The sequence below is a fragment of the Scyliorhinus canicula genome, chromosome 2 (genome assembly GCF_902713615.1).
Source record: "Scyliorhinus canicula chromosome 2, sScyCan1.1, whole genome shotgun sequence".
NCBI classification, from domain to species: domain Eukaryota; kingdom Metazoa; phylum Chordata; class Chondrichthyes; order Carcharhiniformes; family Scyliorhinidae; genus Scyliorhinus; species Scyliorhinus canicula.
The window spans coordinates 238783747-238808689 of NC_052147.1; positions in this window are offsets into that span (position 1 = coordinate 238783747).

Genomic DNA, 24943 nt, shown 5'->3' on the forward strand with positions numbered 1-24943 from the left:
CCGCCATGGCGGCCAATATCGCTGGTGGGTAGCCCAAACATTATAATCTGCAGGGGGTGGGGTGGGAGACAACAGGTTTAACCATGGCGCATGACCCCCATGGGCTTCATGGCCGGCCTGGTTGGCCGGTTGTGCCACGCTTGCACCACACACACGCATGGACACCCAACCCTGGCCACACCCTCTGTGCCCCGACTCCTGTTGCACATCCCTCATGATGGCGCCACCGATAGATGGCACTGCCCTCACAGGCGGCTGCCATGGGTGAAGCCCTGGACCTACCCGCCGGTGGGTGCCGCCGGCTGGGTGGACCACCCCCCCCATCAATTCCCCCACCCACCCAAGCGGGGTCCGGCACCCTTACGCACGGACGAGGGGTTGTCCTCAGCCAGCACACGGGGTCGGTGCCCATCAGCCTGGCCACCAAAATGGCGGACGTGGCTTAGGCACTCCCCTGCCATGGCGGCCCATTCCCAGCTGGCGGTGCTGCCCTGCCCACGCCACCCCCCTCGAACCTAGAGGACCTCCCCCCATCATCCCCTCGCCCACCAGCCACGTGTCCGTCCCGCCACCCGGAGGTCCCCCCACACCGGCTCCTGATTTCTAAAATCAGGTTAGAACAGCGCTGGCGTGACCTGGGGTCATGCTGTCGGGAATTTGGCCCATCCGGGCCGCAGAATCGCTGGGGTCCCGGAGAATCGCTAAACTGGAGGGGCCCATCCCGATCGCACTGTTTGGGCCTTTTGGGAGAATCGCGAAGCGGCGTTGGACGGGCATAGCATGGAAAACCGGCGTGAACGGGGATTCTCCCAACCGGCGCGGGCTCAGAGAATACCGCCCCCATTTATTCTAACTTTTTGCTTCCTGTCTGCGAACCAAAAGTCCATGCAATTTAGTCAGGATTCTCCGAGACTCCGCGCCAAAATGGCGCTCGGCGCGGGGGCGGAGAATGGGGCCTCAGACCCACAATCGGGTCCGACGGCAGGACACGATTCTCCAGCGAACGGAAAATTGGCACCAGTTGCGCACACGCGGTCGACGTGGCACCAGTCGGGGGCCTTTGAAAGAGTCCCCCGCGGCGATTCTCTCTGGTCGACTGGCCGAGTTCCCACCGACATGTTTGACATATGGTTCCACCCGGCGGGAGCTCGGCATCGCGGCTGCGGTGCCCATCCTGGTGGGGGGTTCAGTCTCCGGGGTGGGGGGGGGGGGCCTCCACGACAGCCAGGCCTGCGATCCGGGGCCATCCCGGAAAGTAAATTCCTGATCTTGAACTCAGTTGTAATGATATCCTAATCATTTTAATTCCAACTGGGACCTATAAGCTTGATTGTTTTGGATATGACATACATATGCAGAGAATGGGGCCTCAGATCCACGATTGGGCCCGACGGCGGGACGCAATTCTCCAGCGAGCGTAGAATCGGCGGCAGTCATGCGCACGCGGTCGGCACGGCGCCGGCTGGGGGCCGTTGAAAGAGACCCCGCGGCAATTCTCTCTGGTCGACCAGCTGAGTTCCCGCCTGCATGGCTGACATGGGAGCTCGGCGTCGCGGCTGCGGTGGACGTCCTGGTGTGGGGGCGGTGGGATCAGTTTCCGGCGGGGGGGGGGGGCTAACGGTTTAAATAAACATTGGTCAGTTTCTGCAGCCTGAAGAATAGCGCAGATTGGGATTTTGCGAGGCTCCTAACGTGCTTGCATTTGCAACTGCTACCTTCTTCTAAGGATGACAACATGCCTATTCGCAGTCTCTGTCCTTGTTGGTATCAAACAGGTCGCTGGGCCAGATTGCTTCAGGCATAGCTGAATCCCAGTTGTCAGCAGCTAGATCTCGAATAGCCAGAGGACCAGTACAGTCAATCTGGGCAACGGGGTAGAATGTTAAAAATAAAATTGATTGGCAGAATTCTGTTCTGCATGGTTTCCTCTCTTTCCCAGCTTCATCAGTAAATTCATGCTGGGCTAGAGAAGTGTGGGGAAGGAGGGTGGGCTCAGTTACAAACATGGATGTTTTCCTCTGCCATCAAAACGATGCCACCCAGAGAGATGCTGCAGGCCAGGGTGAAAGCAATCGGTTAGATAGAAATTCTAGCTGCACATGGAGTGGGGCTTTGAGAATTTTCAGGGTACTGTTTATTTTTTTATATGTATAAAATTGGAGAATTCTTTGACACTATCCGTTTGAAGTTTCAAAGGAAATTCAATATTAAACGATAAAACATTTACGTATTTCAATAACAAATATCAAAAGAAATATTTACAGTGCACATAATCTCGCCCTTATATCTAGAAGGCTGCATTTTCTTCCCAGACCTGGGCCAGGCAGTGAATGCAATGATCTGTGTAACTAGAGATGAAAATATAGGTTGACACTCAGGGAGTGCTGTTTTTTCGAATGTGCCATCTTATGGTGGGAGGCATTAACCTCTGCTCTCCCTCTTATCTCAGGTGAGTGCAAAAGATTCCAGAGGTTAGTTTTGAAGTAGGTTTTGAAGATGAGCAGGTGGGTTTGTCCCAATGTCACAGACAATACTTATCCCTCAACCAGTCACTAAACCAATTGTCCAAGTTCATAACCATAAGTTCATGGGAGCTTGGTGTGCAAATTCGCTTCTGCATTCCCCTCATTTCTTTGCGCAACATTAAAGACTAAAAGTGGTAAGCATGCAGTTAATACTGTAACCAAATATAAAAATTAGCAACGTGAATTTGTATCAAAACAGGACGCTTTTCCCCTGAAAGATTACGAGCTCTCAAAAATTGTCTTATCAAATGCAGCAATGACAGAAAATGCATGTTAGAGGCTGAAGCACCTGATCTGGGAGATGTACGGACAACCAATGGTCTCTGAGTAACATTCGCAACTCTAAAAGCTGACAGCAAACTTCAAAATACCCAAAATATGAAGATTCAGCATTTTTCAGATCATATAATTTGAAGAAAATTACTTCCTGGAGCACAATTCATTAAAATTACAGTCTTCAATTGCATTAATTTTCTCTCAGATGACAGCTGGAAATTTAAAACCGCACAGATTTGAAGGTTATGAGGTCAATCAATTGCATTGACAGGTATTGCAAGTAAAATCGTCCAGCTCAACAACAATGGAGTTTTCACTTCTCATGTTATATTTTCCTAAGACAAGCATAAATAAGACGATCGACTCTTTAATTACTGCAAATATTATTCACAGCAGGGCACTGTCAGGAAGGTCAAAGCAATGAAATTTCATCTCAAAGTGGATAGCCTGCTCAATGAGTGTCCTGATGTGCAGATGGCTCTCTTTTCTTTTAATGGTTCCAATTAAGGGGCAATTTAGCAAGACCAATCCACCTACCCTGCATATCTTTAGGCTTGTGAGGTGAGAGCTGATGGCTCTCTTTATGACTTTGGCAGTCTATTTGAGAAGCTCACAGGGGATTTAGGAGCCATCAGTTTAGAGGGTATCCCTTGTCATCCAGCAACTGGGGTTGGGATGGAAAAGCTGAGGCAAGCAACTCTCTTAGTATAAATGCTGTAGGGCAACTGCCTGGAAAGTATGAACAGACATGCAGGAACATCTTCCCATGGGTACACACAACCTGAATATTGATAGAATGGTAGCCCTTCCTGTTCCTAAGCGTGTCAGATATGTCTGTGTGAGCCTTGGTGACCACAAATGTGCAGTCTGTTTTGTCCTGGAATTGGGGTGGCGCCGGGGGGGGGGGGGGGGGGGGGCGGGGAACGGATCTGGATATTGCAGCAAAACCCACTGCCCTTGTTGTGAATGTATTTCACCTAATGCATGAGTTGTCTGTACTGCCTGAATAACGATATGACCCATAACCTGGAAGTGATGATACGGGCTACTTCTCGGTACAGTACTGGAACCCCTGTGGGCTCCACCTCTGGCTCTGCCCTCACCGGGGCCATATATAGTCCGGCCACCTGTGGGTGGCACTCATTTGTACAGCCGACTCTTGTCAGGTGAGGTCATGGATATTAAAGCCTAATGTTCACTCGTTCTCACAGTCTCACATTGAATTGACGGTATAATAGCCCTCTGCGCTCGGAGGGTTGCACCCGTGGCGAAGCTGATGAAGTCAGCAACCCTCGTGAAGAGACTACCTGTGAGAGGGCTTGTCTCTTTTAGACTTCCATCACTTAAGACTTTCAGCACAGTATCTGCCAACGTGGGCACCCTCTGTCTGACCAGTTGCTCCATTTTCTGTTTGTTGCCTTCCAGCAAAGCAATCAGATACTGTTGCAGCTCCTCCTGTAGCCTGAGTGCAGCATCCCTATGAAGAGCAGGCTACCATTAAGTGGTCCAGGCTAGACACACACACACGAGTCTGGGTCCCCTGCTGTGTGCACAGCCAGACAGCAGCACAATTCATGCTGGGCTGCACACTGCGATCACATTGATGAACTGGCAGTGGGACGATTGTATGTTGTCTGCATCCCCTCAGTCAGATTGGGTCAGGGTTGGGGATAATATTCATGCCTAATACCAGGCCTAATCCAATTTCCACCCCATTGTGCCCCTAACCCCATCTTCAAAATTACATTAATGTATTAAAGGCAGTTTAGAAAATGGTGACAAGGAATAAAACGTTAAAGATCAAAACTTAAAATTGTAGAAAAAAGTAAGGAGCATGTCATGTGAGAGTACCTTTAAGAAATTGATGTTTAAGCAATGTACCTTTAAGAAAATAGTGATGTCAGAGAGTGGATGGAGCTGAGCTCAGTTCGGCCATTTTGAGGTTAGTTCTGAGTTTTAGTTTCAGTTTGAAGAAAGCTTGGGTGTGGCTGTGAGCTGCATTGCTGGTGATCTTTGCCATGAAGGACTACCTCTTAATCCTTTGGTGAAATTGGAATTGTAAAAAGGTCTCAGTATTGAATATGAATCTAATGTGCTTCTGTTTGAAGGATTTGTTAAGTCGTTTGTAAGTGTAAAGGAACAGTTTGCAGGATTGGGTAGTGTTGTATTATTTTCGGGGTTATCTTTGAAGTAAGGGGTGTTAAGAGATCCAATGTTTATTTGAAAGGTTAATTTGAGTTCATGGAATAAACATTGTTTTGTTTTAAAAACCACGTATCCATAATTGTAATACTACAGCTGGGGAACAAGCCATGTGCTTCAAAAGCAACAATCCATTAAAGGTGGGGATTGGTTGAACTCCATGATACATTTTGGGGTTCTGAAAACACCGCTCCCATAACAAACACAAGAAAAATATTCAAGTACCTCCAGAGGATGTAGGAAGGAGAATAACTGAAGACCATCAATGGTCACAATGGTCATATGATCGTCACCAAGAAATCCACGAGGGAATTCAGAAGGAACGTATTTACTCTGAGTGTGATAGGAATGTGGAGCTTTCTACCACAGGAGTGCTTAAAGTGAATAATACGGATGCATTTAAGGGGAAGTTAGTTAAATGCATGAGGGAGAAGGGAATAGATGGTTACAATGATGGATTTAGATTATGAAAAAGGGGAGGAGGTTCAAGTGGAGCATAAACTCCAGTCCAAATGTCTTGTTTTTGTGTAATATGTGTTGTGATTCTACGTAATCCAATGATTAATGTGGGTGGGTCAGAAGTAATATGACCCAAGATCTATTTGAGTTGGACTGCAAATGCAGAACCAAAAGGCATGGGAGAGATATCCAGGAATTCTGTCACAATTCAGCTCAGACTGTATATGGTCTGTGGCAAGAACAGTTGTCATGAATGACTACCCTGGGCGGGATTCTGTGATCGTGAGGCTAAGTGTTGACGCCGTTGAAAACGCCGTCGCGTTTCTCGACATGGCCTCAGGATCAGCAATTGCACGGCACTGGAGTGGTTCACGCCGCTCCAGCTGCAGATCCCAGCGTCAACTGGGTGCCGCGGGATCCACGCATGCGCAGTGGCACCGATGCCAACACACACATGCGCAGTGGCTCCCTTCAATGCGCCGGCCCCGACGCAACTTGGCGCAGGGCTACAGGGGCCAGCGTGGAAGAAAGGAGGCCCCCAACCAGAGAGGCCGACCCGCTGATCGGTGGGCCCGGATTGCGGGCCAGGCCACATCGAAGGGCCCCCCCCCCCCCCCCCGGGTTAGGATCCCCCTCCCCTCCCACAGGCCGCCCCCCGACACTTCCACGCTGAGTTCCAGCCAGCTGAGAGCAGGTGTGGACGGCACCGGCGGGTCTCGGTTTTTTTTACGATGGCCGCTCAGCCCATCCCGGGCCGAGAATCAGCAGGGGTAGCCGTGTAGAGCGGCCCCCAACCAGCGCCGTGCCAACCACACCGGCGCCAATGGCAGCGATTCCCCACTCTTTGGAGAATCACGTGCCGGCGTCGGGGCGGCATGGCGCAGTTCGGGCCGGTCGCGGGGTTTCTCCAGCCCGGCCCCGGGCTGAGAGAATCTCGCCCCCTGTTTTTCTTATACATTATATTCTTATGTTCTCAAACACTGTTGGGTGCAACACATTCCAAAATAGATACAAGAGAATAACAGATGTAAAGCGAGATATAGAAAACACATATTAAAAAGTGCTGAGAGGGTGTGTCATTTTAAAGTTTAATTAATGAGCCAGCTCCCTCTACTAATTTCCATTTTGGTACAGCAAAAGGTCAGTGAGATTGAATATACTCTTCAGAACTATGCTTATACATGTAATGTAATTAATCAGAAGAGGCTGCAATTGAGTTTTAGAGATCGAAGTATGGCTACTTCATATGTCAGCTTTATAACAATTCAGTTGGGGTTGGTCTGACTATAAACCTTTGAATTGATGCCTTTAATTACCACTTTCATTGCCCTAGAACTCTCTCTTATAGATGTACGTATTCATCCACTTTTTAATCATTTGCTTCAGTGAACACTTAGGGTAATTTCTATTGGGTTCTGCTTTTCATTTGTTAGGATCCTCGTATTGTTCATGGATCTTTCAGCATCACATTTACATGAAGCAAACTCTCCATTGTCTGAACTATTGATAATTTACTGACTCACGTCCCTTAAATGATAAAATGCAAAGCCACTCTGATGAGGGAGGCAATTTATTGAGCTGCATGTGTTAATGGTTCTGTCTCCTATTCATTTGTAAACAGTTAAACAACTCAAACACTTATTGAGGATAAGTTAGTTGAAATAGGGTGTGTGAGCTCGTATGTAACCAACAGTGGAGATAGTTCACCTCACTTTCTAAAGGGCAGAGAATGCCTTGAGCTATGTTTGAGTTTAGATAATCTCAAATTCCCCATTCGTATCAACATTTCTAATTTTGCAATTACTGCTGACAATAAGTTAAGTGTTCAGCAGAAACTGAACCTGAGGGTGGTAAAGGGCCACATTTTCATTAATAAACGAGCATTCTTAAATCTGAGTCATGATAATTAGGTCTCACTGTAGTTGGATAGTTCTAGGCTATGTTTGACAAGACGTTCATAGAATCGACAAGGAAAAGGAAGTAGGGGGGCTGTGAGGAGGAAACTTCTGGTTTAAGAGGTCTGAGGTTTTCTTTCATGAAAATCCTCGGTGGATTTATTAGTGCGGGTCCAGTATCTGAGAATTATTTTTGTGCGCATTGATAGCACAGTCCTGGGGATTGTGAGATGATACAGGGCCTCAAATCCAGCTGTCCAAACACCCAGCTTCTAATGTACCATGCATCAATTTTAATTGAGCAAAATTAAAAAGAATAAATTACCTGGACAATGCGGTTAGGATTTGCACTGGCACAGTTATTAGCTTTGTGGTTAATGTACCATTCAAACGCACTCACACTTAAGCCAACCAAACTAGGCTGTGTCCAAATTGCCCACGGCCCAAAATCCAGCAATATCTCAAATCCTGCACAGCCTCAATCCCAGGGTTGCCGGATTTGAGGTACTGTACTCGTACAGGATAATAGCGAAAGGGCTGGATAATCTCAACCACATACAGATAAATTAAAGAAGACAATGCAGAAATATTTTTTGTTTGTAAAATTAACTCTTCCAGTTTCTTTTGAGCAACTACACTGAGAACGATTGATGTCTTTATCTGTTTGAACAGTCAGTATTAATTTGACCATGCTCAGAAAATGTTTCTTTACTCCTCTGGTAGATAATGCTCTGACCAATTTTTTAATCGGAGTAAACAGGAACAAAAAACCTGTCAGGTACATCCAAGTGAAGCTTCCAGCCTGCTGAATCCAGTATGCCTGTCTGGGCAACCCCCAAGATTGAACATCCAGCCTTCCTTTCCCCAGGAGACTTCCAAGTTCCAAATACCGCCTAACCCTCGCCTTTTCCAAAGTCTCCAACTCCCCCTACCCCAGGTCTCTAATCTCCTTCTCAGGCCAACAATACTTCCCACAGACTTCTGACCTTCCCCAGCTCTTAGGTCTCTGGCGGGGCTAAAATTCCCTCCAAGCCCTGAATCTGCTACAGCCCCCACTCATATCATGCCCCCTTGCCAGATTAACAAACACCTGTCCAGTGTCAGCATTCTCACTACGCCAGATCAATCACTCCTCCTCTCCATCACCCACCACTATCATCCCTGATCCTAGTCAACCATTACACTCCCTGCACCCATTGATATTGCTTGCCTCCGCTACTGACACGTCAAAGAACATTTTTTTGGCAACTTTCACTGCAAGAGTCTTCTTCGAAAGTCAAAATATAATATATATATATATATACAACACTGTGATGCACTATCAATTACGCAAAGACAAGAGTAGGATGTAATCAAGGCTTTATTACACTGAGATGTGTGGCCTCCGACAGCAGCTGACAAAATGGCTGCTGTACGGTGAGCACACATATTTATACTCGGCCTACTGGGCGGAGCCAGCAGGCAGGGATCTACCCCCGTACCTGTAGTACAGGGGCCTTACCGTAAGCACCTATATATACATCCTATATATACAATATATACATCAGTGGTGACTACCACATTCACCCCCTGTTAAAAAATGAGCCTGGCTGGGGGTGGTGGAGAACTATATACAGAAGGTTGTGTTTGAAAGTACAGATAATATTACAAATTCAGGCGGTCCGGTTCCTTGATGTGTCGTCAAGAGCGCTGCAGTGCTAGTGGCAACACAGACGGCGGCTTAGTCTTCGGTGACGCCGGGAGCGTGTCGAAATCCTCTTCATCCCCGGGTGTGAGCAAGGGGAGGACGAATTGTCCCAGAGCGGGAGCTGCTGTGGGGTGCGCCGGGGGAAGGGAGGGTGGCTCCGGGGCAGAGGGGAGGGTGTGTGTGGAACCAGCTCGTGCCAGGTCCCTGAGGGAGACTGTGTCTTGGCGGCCGCCGGGGTATGCTACGTAAGCATACTGCGCGTTGGCGTGAAGTAGCTGTACCCTCTCAACCAACGGGTCTGCCTTGTGAACATGTCTACGGAGGAGAACGGGTCCTGGATCTGCCAGCCATGTCGGGAGTGAAACCCCGGAGGTGGACTTCCTAGGGAAGGCAAAGAGACGTTCATGGGGGGTTTCATTAGTCGCGGTGCACAGGAGTGACCGAATGGAGTGAAGTGCATCGGGGAGGACCTCCTGCCAGTGGGAGGCCGGGAGATTTCTGTAACGTAGGGCCAGCTGGACTGCCCTCCAGACCGTCCCAGTCTCACGTTCCACCTGCCTGTTTCCCCTGGGGTTATAGCTGGTCGTTCTGCTCGAGGCAATGCCCCTGTTGAGCAGGTACTGGCGCAGCTCATCGCTCATGAATGAGGATCCCCGGTCACTGTGGACGTAGGCGGGGAAACCGAACAGAGCGAAGATGGTGTTGAGGGCTTTGATGACAGTGGCAGACGTCATTCGGGGCATGGGATGGTAATGGGGAATCTGGAGTATTCGTCGATCACGTTAAGGAAGTACGTTTTTCGGTCAGTGGAGGGGAGGAGCCCTCTGAAGTCCACGCTGAGGCGTTCAAAGGGGCGGGAGGACTTCACCAGACGCGCACAGTCTGGTCGGTAGAAGTGTGGTTTACACTCCGCGCAGAACTGACAGTCTCTGGTGATTGCCCTGACTTCCTCGATGGAGTAGGGCAGGTTGCGGGCTTTGATGAAATGGTAAACACCTATGACCCCTGGGTGACAGAGATTGTCGTGCAGGGTCCGGAGACGGTACACTTGTGCGCTGGCACATGTACCTCGGGATAGGGCGTCGGGGGGCTCGTTGAGCTTACCGGGGCGATACAAAATCTCGTAGTTGTAGGTGGAGAGCTCGATCTTCCACCTCAAGATTTTATCGTTTTTGACCGTGCCCTGCTGTGTCTTGTTAAACATGAAGGCAACCGGCCATTGGTCAGTGAGGAGAGTGAATCTCCTGCCGGCCAGGTAATGCCTCCAATGCCGCACAGCTTCAACGACGGCTTGGGCCTCTTTTTCGACGGAGGAGTGCCGAATTTCGGACGCATGGAGGGTGCGGAAAAAGAATGCCATAGGCCTGCCTGCCTGGTTGAGGGTGGCGGCCAGAGCGACGTCTAATGCATCGATCTCGAATTGGAATGGTAACGTCTCGTTGACCACGTGCATCGCGTCCTTGGCGATATCTGCCTTGATACGATTGAAGGCCTGGTGATCCTCTGCCGTCAGAGGAAAAACAGTGGATTGAATGAGTGGGCCTTGTCCGCATAGTTTGGAACCCACTGGGCGTAATGCGAAAGAACCCCAGGCATTGTTTGAGGTCCTTTGGGCAGTGGGGGAGGGGGAGTTCCATGAGGGGACGCATGCGATCGGGGGCGGGCCCCAGAACTCCGTTCTCGACCACATAGCCGAGGATGGCTAAGCGGTTCGTGCTGAATACGCACTTCTCCTGGTTATCCGTGAGGTTGCGGAAAGTGGCAGTGTGGAGAATTTTGCAAGGTTAGCGTCATGGTCCTGCTGATCGTGGCCGCAGATGGTGACATTGTTCAGGTATGGGAAAGTGGCCTGCAGTCCGTACCGGTCAACCATTCAGTCCATCTCTCGTTGGAAGACCGAGACCCCGTTGGTGACGCAAAAGGGGACCCTACGAAAGTGGTAAGGCGGCCGTCTGCTTCGAACGCAGTGTATGGGCGGTCCACCTTGCGGATGGGGAGCTGGTGGTAGGCAGAATTTAAGTCCACTGTCGAGAAGACCCGGTACTGTGCAATCTGATTGACCATGTCACATATGCGTGGGAGGGGGTGCGCGTCGAGCTGCGTGTACCAATTGATGGTCTGACTGCAGTCAACTACCATCCTGTTTTTCTCCCACTTGCCACTTGGGCTCTCCAGGGGCTGTTGCTGGCCTCGATGATGCCTTCCCGAAGCAGCCGCTGGACTTCAGACCTGATGAAGGTCCTGTCCTGGGCGCTGTACCGTCTGCTCCTGGTGGCAACGGGTTTGCAATCCGGGGTTAGGTTTGTAAAAAGGGAAGGCGGGTCGACCTTAAGGAACGCGAGGCCGCACACAGTAAGGGGTGGTAGGGGCCCGCCAAATTTCAGGGTTAGGCTCTGGAGGTTGCACTGGAAATCCAGGCCGAGTAGCAAGGCAGTGCACAGGCTGGGAGGACATAGTGGCGGAAGCCACTGAACTCCACGCCCTGGACAGTGAGGGTGGCGATGCAGTACCCCCGGATCGCCACGAAGGAGGCCAGGAAGATTCTCTGGTTAGCGGGGTGTGGGGTGTACCGCGAGAGAGCAGCGCCTTACCGTAGCGGGGTGAATGAAACTCTCACTGCTCCCGTAGTCCAGCAGGCAGGAGATCTCGTGCCCGTTGACCTTCACTTTAGTTGAAGCAGTCACGTGGTTGTGTGGTCGAGACTGGTCAATTGTGACCGAGGCGAGACGCAGCTGGTCGGCGGCGGTGGCTTGGCAATGAGCGACCGGATGAGGTGCCTGACGAGCAGGGGTCCTGCGTCGGGTAAGATGGTGGTGCCCACGGGCCACACGTGTCATGGGGGAGGCAAGATGGCGGCACCCTGGGACTGCACGTGTCGTGAGGAAGGCAAGATGGAGGCGCCCGTTGGTCCTGGGAGGAACAAGGTGGTGGCACCCACGGGCCGCACGTGTTGTGAGTCGAACAAGATGGCGGCATCCACTGGCCGCACGTGGTCCGAGGACGGGATGATGGCGGCGCCCACTGGCCGCACGTGGGGGTTGCTGGGACAATAGCGCCGATTGAGCGGGCCTGGCACACTGCAGCAAAATGTCCCTTCTTGCCACAGAGGGGCTTTGCAGAGGGGGCTCCGCACCGGGCATCGCTATCAGGGGTGTTTTGACTGCCCACAGGAGTAGCATTTGGGCCCCCCGGGGTGGTTGGCTGCCCCGCGGCACAGGCTTGGGGTTGGCTGAGGGTGGACGCTGATGGGATCCACGATGGGGCAGCCGCCTGCGGAGTCCACGATGCACAGGGGGATGGGCCGCGTAGTCGGGGGCATAGGACTGAATGTTACGTGATGCGACCGTAAGTGAGAGCGCTAGTCTTTTGGTCGCCGCGAGGCCAAGCGTGGCCCCATCTAAGAGACGCTGGCGGATGTAGTCGGACCCTATGCACGTAACAAATGCATCTCTCATTAGCAAATTTGAGTGTTCCGTGGCCGAAACGACCTGACAGTCACAGTCTCTAACTAAGGCAAGCAAGGTGCACCAGAAATCTTCCACTGACTCACAGGGAAGTTGACGCCGCATGGAGGGGAGGTGCCTGGCCTAGATTTTGTTAGTCTGCTGAGCGTAGTTTTCCTTCAGTAGCGCCATGGCCTCTGCGTAGGTCGGCCCGTCCTGGACGAGTGGAAAGACGTTGGAGCTCAGCCGCATGTAAAGGATTTGGAGTTTCTGTGCTTCTGGAATTGTGTCTGGTGCAGACCCGATGTACGCTTCAAAACAGGCTAGCCAATGTTCAAAGTCCTTTTTGGCGTTGTCTGCTTGAGGATGCAGCTGCAGGTGATCCGGCTTGATGCGGAGGTCCATCTCTGAAAAATCTCAGTGTAATAAATTGATGCACTATCAATTACGCAAAGACAAGAGTAGGATGTAATCGAGGCTTTATTACACTGAGATGTGTGGCCTCCTACAGCAGCTGATGAAATGGCTGCTGTACGGGGAGCACAAATATTTATATTCCGCCTACTGGGTGGAGCCAGCAGGCAGGGATCTATCCCTGTACCTGTGGTACAGGGGCCTTGTCGTAAAGCACTTGTATATATTTTATATATAGGATGTATATATATCAGTGGTGACTACCACACACTGCAACTATTGTTTGAGCCAGTTATATAACCAACGTTTCATTATCTCCCAGAATGCCATGTTTGCAATATAGACACTTGAGTAATCCCTTAAACCTGTTTTACCATTCAATTACATAATGTCTGATCTGTATCTCAACTCCACATTTGCCTCACATTCATTAATACCCTTACCAAACAAAGAATTATCAACATTTTCCATTCACTGTGCATCCATCACCTTTTGCCAGAACAGTTTTCAGGTTCCAATGCCTTTTGTATGAAGAATATTTCCTGATATCAGTCCGAAACAGTTTGTCTAATTTTAAGATTAAGTCTTAATGCTCTGGATTACCTACAACAGAGGAATTCATTTCTTTGTTTTTTAACACCTGAATAGACTTGAATAGAATAAGTATTGACGCTAGAAAAGGTATAGGATTCTAAAATTCTCCAACAAATGTTATTGAACTATGCTTCAAAATCACATGTATATGAATGTCACATTGATAGCTGATGAACAGGCGAAAACATCATCCAGGATCACTAATGTGAAGCTAAGAAATACAATAGTGGCAAATTTGACTTCATCCCATCGTGTCTTAAGAACGTTCTCACAGCATAATAGGCATAACTATAGTCATAAGATTCAGCTGAAAATTAATCAGTTTCACTGTCATTTCAGGCTGTTCAGTCCATATTACAGTATCAACTGAATCAAACCCCTTAATTATAGGAAATTGGGAATCCTTTTTTATACATCAATTAGATAACTCTTGTACGGACTAATTTTCATTTTCAGAAGGAATATCTATGTTCAGTGAAGACTAGGCGTACCACACAAAGCAGCAAAACATGTAAAAATTGAAACCAATCACTTCATATGATTGAGTTTATTATTTGTTTTGTTTCCTCTCTATTGATTGGCTCAATTTTATTTCTCTTTGAAAGGTCCACTTATTGAAAATTGTATTAAACAAGTCACGTAAAATTTGATAAGCTTTCAATACAGGAAGTCTCTTTCTCTCTCGGTCTCTGCAGCATCAGCTATGGGGATGAATGTGCTGGAAAGGAAACAAACAGTGAGCAGGAAGAGAGTGCCAGCTCAAGGAATTGGAAATATCTTGAGCTCTAATCAACAAATGTTGGCCAGAAAATCTTGCTGCAGCTAATATTTTCCAGGTGTCTTCCATAGCAACCTTTCCTGAACTTGTTTAGCTTCCAAATGCAGATGTGTTCAGGTGATTCCTAAGTTGGGATGCTGAAGACATAAAAAAGGTAGAAAAGCAAATTACTGTGGATGCTGGAATCTGAAACGAAAGGGAAAATGCTGGAAATTCTCAGCAAGTCTGGCAGCATCTGCAGGGAGAGAAAAGAGCTAATGTTTTGAGTCCGATGACTCTTTGTCAAAGCTAACAGACAGAGAAAGTGGGAAATATTTATACTGTGGAGTGAGAATGAAAGATGAGTCATAGCCACAGAAACCCAGGGAAACCGTGTGCTAATGGGCACAGATAACAAGGGGAAAGGGTACTAATGGCAGTCCCCAGAGAGGACAAAAGATGTGAAAAGTCAAACAGCAGGGAAACTGTGTGGGGGGAGGGGAAGGGGGAAGCAAAGAGGAGAAAGGTGCAGGAAATGTGGATAAGATTGGGGGGAGGGAAATTAAATGTATATTAAGAAAGAAAGAAATGGTAAAAGACAGTTAAAATGAAATGAAAATAAATGGGTCGAGGTGGGGCTAATCATCTGAAGTTGTTGAATTCGATGTTCAGGCCGGAAGGCTGTAGCGTGCCGAATCGGAAGATGAGATGCTGTCCCTCCAGTTTGCGTTGATCTTCACTGGAACATTGCAGCAGGCCAAGGACAGACATGTGGGCATGGGAGCAGGGCCCTTTGTTAAAGTGGCAAGTAACGGGAAGATCAGGATCCTGAATGCGCACAGACCGAAGATGCTCAGCAAAGCGATCACCCAGTCTGCGTTTGGTCTCTCCGATACAGAGGAGACCACATTGGGAGCAGCGAATGCGGTAGATCAAATTGGAGGAGATGCAAGTGAAACGCTGCTTAACCTGGAATGAGTGTTTTGGGCCTGGAATGTTAAGCATGGAAGAGGTAAAAGGGCAGCTGTTACACCTTCTGTGACAGGGCAGTGCGGTAGCATAGTGGTTAGCACAATTGCTTCACAGCTCCAGGGTCCCAGATTCGATTCCCGGCTTGGGTCACTGTCTGTGCGGAGTCTGCAAGTTCTCCCCGTGTGTGCGTGGGTTTCCTCCGGGTGCTCCGGTTTCCTCCCACAGTCCAAAGATGTGCAGGTTAGGTGGATTGGCCATGATAAATTGCCCTTAGTGTCCAAAATTTCCCTTAGCGTTGGTTGAGTGGGGTTACTGGGTTATGGGGATAGGGTGCTCTTTCCAAGAGCCGGTGCAGACTCGATGGGCCGAATGGCCTCCTTCTGCACTGTAAATTCTATGATTCTATGATTGCATGGGAAGGTGCCATGGGTGATGGGAGAGGTACTGGGTATGGTGGAGGAGTGGACTAGATTGTCTCGGAGGAACGGCCTCTATGGAATGCTGACAGAGGGAGTGAAGGGAAGATGTGTTTGGTGGTGGCATCACGCTGGAGTTGGCGAAAATGGCGGAGGATTATGCTTTGCATACGGAGGCTGGTGGGATGAAATGTGAGAACGAGGGGGACTCTATCCTTGTTCTGGAAGGGAGTGGAGGGGGCGAGGATAGTGGCGCGGGAGATGGACCGCACACTGTTGAGGGCCCTGTCCACAACTGTAGGTGGGAAATCACGGTCGAGGAAGAAGGAACACATTTTCGAAGCACCATTTTGGAAAGTGGCATTGTCGGAACAAATGCAACGGAGGCGAAGGAGTTGAGAGAAAGGGATGGAGTCCTTACAGGTTTCTGTACAGGTTCTGTTACAGGTAAGCTGTTTCTGACAGTATTGGACTTCCTTGCTTTCTTTCAAGTAGCATGATAAGGCTGAGGTCTTGTGGTGCAGTGGGTTCATAATGTGGCCAAACAGATTGATTCTCAGCCTGAAAACTCTTGATCTGCCTGATGCCAAGTGGTAAGAGCAAGACAGTTTCCAGGTCAGCCATGCCGCTGCTGAGAAACACATCACGAGGGGGGTGCGGAAAATCCTTCCCCCAAGATCTTTGACATTGATCAGAAGGTCCTCACTCAGCGACTGGAACAACCCCGTTGCGTAGAGGTTCAGGGCCACCGTAACCTTGACGTCCACCGGAAGAGGGTGTCCTCCCCCAGTGCCAAGCGGTGCCAGGTGTGCCATAGGATGGCAGATAAGGGCAATGGTTTTCCGGCTCTTCCTGACTCTCCAACTGCATGACCGGTCCGTGAGTTCCTGGTACGACGAGCGGCGCCAGTACACACGGGGCCTCATTGGGCGCGTCCATCGACGTGGTACCACCACCTTCTCCTCGTCCTCATCCTGTCGGGCGGGCGGCTCTCCAACCTGGGTGGCTGCCACCTGCCCCTCTGCGGCATGCTCCTCTTCGGCAGCCTCCGCCGCCACCCTGGCACGCTCCTGCTCCAGCTCCCATAGGGCAACATGTAGAAGGGTGGCTTCCGCCACAGTGGCCAACATCACTGGGTGATGCCCAAACATTACGGTCTGCAGGGGGTGGGGGGTGGGGATAGACAACATGCCATAATTGCCCATGTCCGCCTCCGCAGCCAGGTGCTATAGGCTGCATGGTCACCACTGTTGCCAGCTGGCACCTGACCAGGCAAACCTCCTCCCATCCCCGGCACCCCCATCCCCGGCACCCCCATCCCCAGGTCTCCCCTCCCTGGCATTCCCCATCCCCGGCACGCCCCATCCACGGCACCCCCACCCATCCCCCCCCCCATCTCCGGCACTCCCCATCTCCGGCACTCCCATCCACAGGACTTCCGATCCCCAGCACCCCCATCAACGACACCCCTGAGCCAAGGCACACCCCATCCCCGGCACTCCGATCCCCGGCACTCCCCACCCGGGCAGCCCCACCCACGACACTCCCGAGCCATGGCATCCCCAGCACTCTGATCTCCGGCACTCTGATCCCCAGCACTCCCGAACCACGGCACTCCTTTCCCCGGCATTCCCCATCCCCCGCACTCCCATTCCTGGCACCCCCGAGCCATGACACCCCCCATCCCCGGAAGTCCCATCCCCGGCACTCCCATACCCCGCACTCCCATCCCCGGCACTCCCAACACCGGCACCCCGGCACTCCCCATCTCCGGCACCCCCCCATTCCCAGCACTCCGATACCCGGCACTCCCATCCCCGGCATTCCCCATCCCCGGCACTCCCCATACCCGGAACCCCGGCACTCCCCATCTCCGGCACCCCCACATCCCCAGCACTCCGATCCACAGCACTCTGATCCTGAGCACTCCCCATCCCCGGCACCCCGCCATCCCTGGCACCCCCGAGCCACGACACCCCCCATCCCCGGCACTCCAATCCCTGGCACTCCAATCCCCGGCACTCCCATCCCCGGCACTCCCCATCCCCGGCACCCCCAATGCCCGGCACCCCCAGCCCCAGCACCCCCATCCCCAGCACCCCCATCCCCAGCACCTCCCATCCCCGGCACCCCCCATCCCCGGCACTCCCATCCCCGGCACCCCCATCCCCGGCGCCCCCAATGCCCGGCGCCCCCAGCCCCAGCACCCCCATCCCCAGTACCCCCATCCCCGGCACCCCCAGCCCCAGCACCCCCATCCCCAGCACCCCCAGCCCCGGCACCCCCAGCCCCAGCACCCCCCATCCCCGGCACCCCCATCCCCGGCGCCCCCAGCCCCAGCACCCCCATCCCCGACACCCCGATCCTCGCCGCTCCCATCTCCGGCACCCCCAATGCCCGGCACCCACATCCCCGGCACCCCCATTCCCGGCACCCCCATTCCCGGCACCCCCAGCCCCAGCACCCCTATCCCCAGCACTCCAGTCCCCGGCACTCTCCATCCCCGGCACTCCCCATCCCCGGCGCCCCCAGCCCCAGCACCCCCATTCCCGGCACCCCCATTCCCGGCACCCCCAATGCCCGGCACCCCCAGCCCCAGCACCCCCATTCCCGGCACCCCCATTCCCGGCACCCCCAGCCCCAGCACCCCCAGCCCCAGCACCCCCATTCCCGGCACCCCCATTCCCGGCACCCCTATCCCCAGCACTCCAGTCCCCGGCACTCCCCATCCCCGGCACTCCCCATCCCCGGCGCCCCCATCTCCGGCACCCCCATTCCCGACACCCCCATCCCCGACGCTCCCATCTCCGGCACCCCCATCCCCGGCACCCCCATCTCCGGCACCCCCATCCCCAGCACCCCCATCCCCGGCACCCCTATCCCCAGCACTCCAGTCCAACGGCACCCCCATCCCCGGCGCTCCCATCTCCGGCACCCCCTTCCCCAGCACCCCCATCCCCGGCACCCCCATCCCCGGCACCCCCATCCCCGGCACCCCCATCCCCAGCAACCCCATCCCCGAAACCCCTATCCCCAGCACTCCAGTCCCCGGCACCCCATCCCCGGCACCCCCATCCCCAGCACCCCCATCCCCGGCACCCCCATTCCCGGCACCCCCATTCCTGGCACCCCCAATGCCCGGCTCCCCCAGCCCCAGCACTCCCATCCCCGGCACCCCCATTCCCGGCACCCCCAATGCCCGGCACCCCCATCCCCAGCACCCCCATCCCCAGCACCCCCAGCCCCAGCACCCCTATCCCTAGCACTCCAGTCCCCGGCACTCCCCATCCCCGGCACTCCCCATCCCCTGCGCCCCCATCTCCGGCACCCCCATTCCCGACACCCCCAACACCGGCGCTCCCATCTCCGGCACCCCCATCCCTGGCACCCCCACCCCCGGCACCCCCATCCCCAGCGCTCCCATCTCCGGCACCCCCATCCCCAGCACCCCCATCCCCGGCACCCCCATCCCCGGCACCCCCATCCCCGGCACCCCCATCCCCGGCACCCCCATCCCCGGCACCCCTATCCCCGGCACCCCCATCCCCAGCACCCCCATCCCCGAAACCCCTATCCCCAGCACTCCAGTCCCCGGCGCCCCCATCCCTTGCACCCCATCCCCGGCACCCCGATCCCCGGCGCCCCCATCCCCGGCGCCCCCATTCCCCGGCGCCCCCATCCCCGAAACCCCTATCCCTCAACTCCAGTCCCCGGTGCCCCCATCCCTTGCACCCCATCCCCGGCACCCCGATCCCCGGCGCCCCTATCCCTTGCACCCCATCCCCGGTGCCCCCATCCCCAGCACCCCCAATCCCCGGCACCCCAATCCCTGGCACCCCCAATCCCCGGCATTCCCCATCCCCAGAACCCCCATCCTCGGCACCCCCAATCCCCGGCGCCCACATCCCCAGCACCCCCATCCCCGGCACCCCCATCCCCAACACCCCAATCCCCGGCGACCCAATCCCCAGAACCCCCATCCCCGGCACTCCCAATCCCCGGCACTCCCATCCCCGGCACCCCCATCTCTGGCACCCCCATCTCCGGCACCCCCAATGCCCGGCACCCCCATCCCCAGCACCCCCATCCCCGGCACCCCCATTCCCGGCACCCCCAATGCCCGGCACCCCCATCCCCGGCACCCCCATCCCCGGCACCCCCAGCCCCAGCACCCCCATCCCCGGCACCCCCATCCCCAGCACCCCCAGCCCCAGCACCCCTATCCCCAGCACTCCAGTCCCCGGCACTCCCCATCCCCGGCACTCCCCATCCCCGGCACTCCCATCTCCGGCACCCCCATCCCTGGCACCCCCATCCCCGGCAGCCCCATCTCCGGCACCCCCATCCCCAGCACCCCCATCCCCGGCACCCCTATCCCCGGCACCCACATCCCCAGCACCCCCATCCCGGCACCCCCATCCCCAACACCCCAATCCCCGGCGACCCAATCCCCGGAACCCCCATCCCCGGCACTCCCAATTCCCGGCACTCCCATCCCCGGCACTCCCCATCCCCGGCACCCCCATCCTCGGCAACCCCAATCCACGGCGCTCCCATCCCCGGCACCCCCATCCCCAGCACCACCAATCCCCGGAACTCCCAATCCCCGGCACTCCCATCCCCGGCACTCCCCATTCCCAGCACTCCCCATCCCCGGCACTCCCCATCCCCGGCACACCCACATACCCAGCACTCCGATGCACGGCACTCCAATCCCGAGCACTCCCCATCCCCAGCACCCCGCCATCCCCGAGCCACGACACCCCCCATCCCCGGCACTCCAATCCCTGGCACTCCCATCCCCGGCACTCCCCATCCCCGGCGCCCCCATCCCTGGCATCCCTGAGCCACTGCATCCTCCATCTCCGGCACTCCGATCCCCGGCACTCCCCATCCCCGGCACTCCCATCCCTGAAATTCCCCATCTGCGGCACCCCAATCCCCAGGCACCACCGAGCCACTGCATCGGCCATTCACCCCCCCCCCCCCCCTCGGCACCGACCCCGACCTCCGGCACGCACCCTCGGCCCTGGGGAGCACCCACCACTGGCACTCGCGATCCCCCCTCCCCCAGCTACGGCTGGCCGCCCTACGCGACCCCTACCTATACGCTCGCCGGCGTCAGCCAGCACGACTGGTTGACGCCGTTAAAAAGCATGTTAAATTACGCCGGCGTGACCCATCAGGGCTGGAGATTTGAAGCAGCCCCGGGGCCCATTGCGTTGTGCTGATTCTCGCGATTCTGCGAGGCGCGCTTCTCATCAGCGGTATTTTCCATCGGCCGGAGAATACGGTGGCCGGCGTCGGAGCGGCAGAACGGGATACACCCCCTCCCCCCCCCCCCCCCCCCCGGGATTCTCTGACCCGCCGGGGGGCGGAGAATCCCGCCCCTGGTCTATCATCCACAAATAGTCCAGAGGTTTCCAATAAATAGGTCCTCTCTATAGAAAGATTGGTCAAATCTGACTTGACTGTTATATTCAGCATCTGTAGTGAAAGCATCCGACTGCTTCAAAATCATTCTGGAGGGCAAAGATAACCAAAGCTTCTTTTAATCATGAATAATCTCCTTAAAATCCCTTTATCCAATACCTTCCCCTTCTCATCTAAAATCTCAAGTGTAATGAGCTCCTGTCTAATAGTTTTGCCGCTGTATAAATCATATAACATGTTAAAAGGAATAGGCCTGTTGTGCAATGTGATCAAACCTGGCTCTGTATTTTGCTTATGAGTTGCAGCATTTTAAAGATAAGCATTTAAGCAGTTTAGTTCCATCAATCAATTTTCCATTGATGTTACGATTATTTCAAGAAAATTACCACTATTAGAAGTCACCATATCTGTGAAAGAAATGCATTGAAATGAACCAAACAGTAAAAAAAATGACTTATCCAATTCGACAATGGATATTCATCGTCTGTGGCTTGAAATCCCAACAAATCTGCAAGAAGGTGATTTTAACACTGTCCTCTCTTACTGGAATTTCATTCTTATTGATTGTTGAGGAACATACAGCCAGTTATTGTCAGAAATAAATAAATAGAAACATGCGTTACTCCAAATTTTAAATACAGACCATGTAAAAAAAAAGTACTAACCGCATTCCTTAACTGAACCCATACCAAAGAGAAATAACTGATACATACACAACCGCTCTCCAAGTGTGTTTTTACTCCAGAAAGAAAGTTCACATATTGGCTAAATGTCCAGTTTAAACTGCTACATTGCCATGGGAAGTAATAATAATAATCGTTATTATTGACGCAAGTAGGCTTACATTAACACTGCAATGCAGTTACTGTAGAAAGCCCCCAGTTGCCACAATCCGGCGCCTGTTCGGGTACACAGAGGGAGACTTCACAACTGTCTAATTCACCTAAAAAGCATCTCTTTCGGGACTTGTGGGTGGAAACAGCAGCACCCGGACGAAACCCATGCAGACACAGGGAGAACATGCAGAGTCACCCAAGCGGGAATCGAACCCCACCAGGCGCTGTGAAGCAACTGTGCTAACCACCGTGCTATTGTGCCACATTTCAATGTTTTTTACCATACCCAGGCTGTGGAAGGGAAATTAACATAAACCAACTTTGAAGCATGCTGGGAAAATGCTTGACTATAGTTCAACACTGCTTTTGGGCTAAAATAAGTAGGTCAGGTAACATAAACAAAATACTGCTTAATATTCTGGTCTTGGCCTTATTATGAAAACACATTGTCCTCCGAAAGATAAAAAAAAATGTGTACTCGAGTTATTTTTAGCCAAGGGCAAGAACATACATACTACGTATTTCATTTTGGGTACTTTCCAAGGTCTATTTAATATAAACATGCCTGTTTACTTCAAGCTGTTATTTCAGACGATAAAGATATGCATTCTTCAATCGAATCTCAGAGTGCTGTGCACTGGCTTTGCAGCTAGAACACTTTCTCACTTGCAAATATATTTGTGTCAATAAATTGCCTTAAATCGAACCTCGAGGAATTTGTCTTTATTATGATTTCCACAACACAGGCGCATAAGGATGAACATTGATTAAACTATGCACATTTACAAAGAAAACTATTTTTTGCAATAGAAATTATATGCAGGCAGTATTCGCAAAACAGCACAATTTGTTCCTGAAAACTATTGGCGAGATCTTCTGGCTGTTCACGCAGGCGGCGGCAATATGCTGTCAATTTCCGGCTGAGTACTTCAAAATCATTCAAGCATGAATGCGGATGATTGGAATGCACTTAACTCTTTGAAGTTAATGGTTGTAAAGATTGTGGTCAGAGTATTTCAGAGTTACTAAATCATGAAGGGAGATGAATGAAGCAAGGCTCACAGCTGAGTGTGTGAAAGCTGTCAATCACAAACCACTAAGGGAAATAAATGAATGGTTTGCAGCTCAAAGATCTGAGGCGTTGAAACACAGGTCACTGCTTTCTCTTTCTAGGAATTGACACTTGGTGCTACCTCTGTCTGAGCCAGTAGATACATGCCCAGGTAAGTGTTACAGCGGAATTTATTTCTCTGCCTCTGTCTGGGCTTCACTCCAGATTCCTGACATGTTTCCCTTTTCTGGGGGGTTTCCTGATGAGGGTCTCATTTCGGGAGTGGGGAGTGGGGGGCGGGGGGGTTGGTCCCTCTATTTAGGGAGTCTTGGTGGGGGGGGGGTCCTCGTATTTAAAGGGTCTTTGGGGGATCTCCTGACTTAAGGGTCTCTGGGCGGGTTGGGTAACCCCGTACTTGGGGAAGAACATAGAACAGAGAACAGAACAGGCCCTTCGGCCCTCAATGTTGTGCCGAGCACTGTCCGAAACCAAGATCAAGCTATCCCACTCCCTGTCATTCTGGTGTGCTCCATGTGCCGATCCAATAACCGCTTGAACGTCCCGAAAGTGTCCAACTCCACGATCACAGCAAGCAGTCCATTCCACTCCCTAACCACTCTCTGAGTAAAGAACCTACCTCGGACATCCCTCCTATATCTCCCACCCTGAACCTTATAGTTTTGCCCCCTTGTAACAGCTACATCCGCCCGAGGAATTAGTCTCTGAACGTCCACTCTATCTATCCCCCTCATCACCTTATAAACCTCTATGAAGTCGAGTCTCATCCTCCTCCACTTCAAAGAGAAAAGCCCTAGCTCCCTCAACCTTTCCTCATAAAATCTATCTTCCAAACCAGGCAGCATCCTGGTAATTCTCCTTTGCACCCTTTCCAATGCTTCCATATCCCTCCTATACTGAGGTGACCAGAACTGCACATAATACTCCAAATGTGGTCTCACCAGGGTCATGTACAGTTGCAGCATAACCCCGCGGCTCTTAAACTCAAGCCCCCTGTCAATAAACGCGAACACACTATAGGCTTTCTCACGGCTCTATCCACTTGAGTGGCAACCTTCAGAGATCTGTGGACATGAACCCCAAGATCTCTCTGTTCCGCCACATTTCTCAGAACCCTACCACTGACCCTGTAATCCGCATTCAAATTTTTTCTACCAAAATGAATCACCTCACACTTATCAGGGTTAAACTCCATCTGCCATTTTTCGGCCCAGCTCTGCATCCTATCAATGTCTCTTTGCAGCCTTCAACAGCCCTCCACCTCATCCACTACTCCACCAATCTTGGTGTCATCAGCAAGTTTACTGACCCATCCTTCATCTCCCTTCTCCAAGTCATTGATAAAAATCACAAGTAGCAGAGGACCCAGCACTGATCCCTGTGGTACACCACTGCTAACTGGTCTCCAGTCTGAAAATTTTCCATCCACCACCACCCTCTGTCTTCTATGTGATAGCCAGTTACTTATCCAATTGGCCAAATATCCCTCTATCCCACACCTCCTTACTTTCTTCATAAGTTGACCATGGGGAACCTTATCAAACACCTTACTAAAATCCATGTATACATCAACTGTTCTACCTTCATCTGCACACTTAGTTCTCTCCTCAAAGAATTCAATCAAATTTGTGAGGCCTTCATGAATCCGTGTTGACTATCCCGGATTAAGCTGCATCTTTCCAAATGATCATAAATCCTATCCTTCAGGACCTTTTCCATTAATTTACCGACCACTGAAGTAAGACTAACCGGCCTATAATTACCAGGGTCATTCCTATTCCCTTTCTTGAACAGAGGAACAACATTCGCCACTCTCCAGTCCTCTGGCACTATCCCAGTGAACAGTGAGGACCCAAAGATCAAAGCCAAAGGCTCTGCAATCTCATCCCTTGCCTCCCAAAGAATCCTTGGATATATCCCATTTGGCCCAGGGGACTTGTCGACCCTCAGGTTTTTCAAAATTGC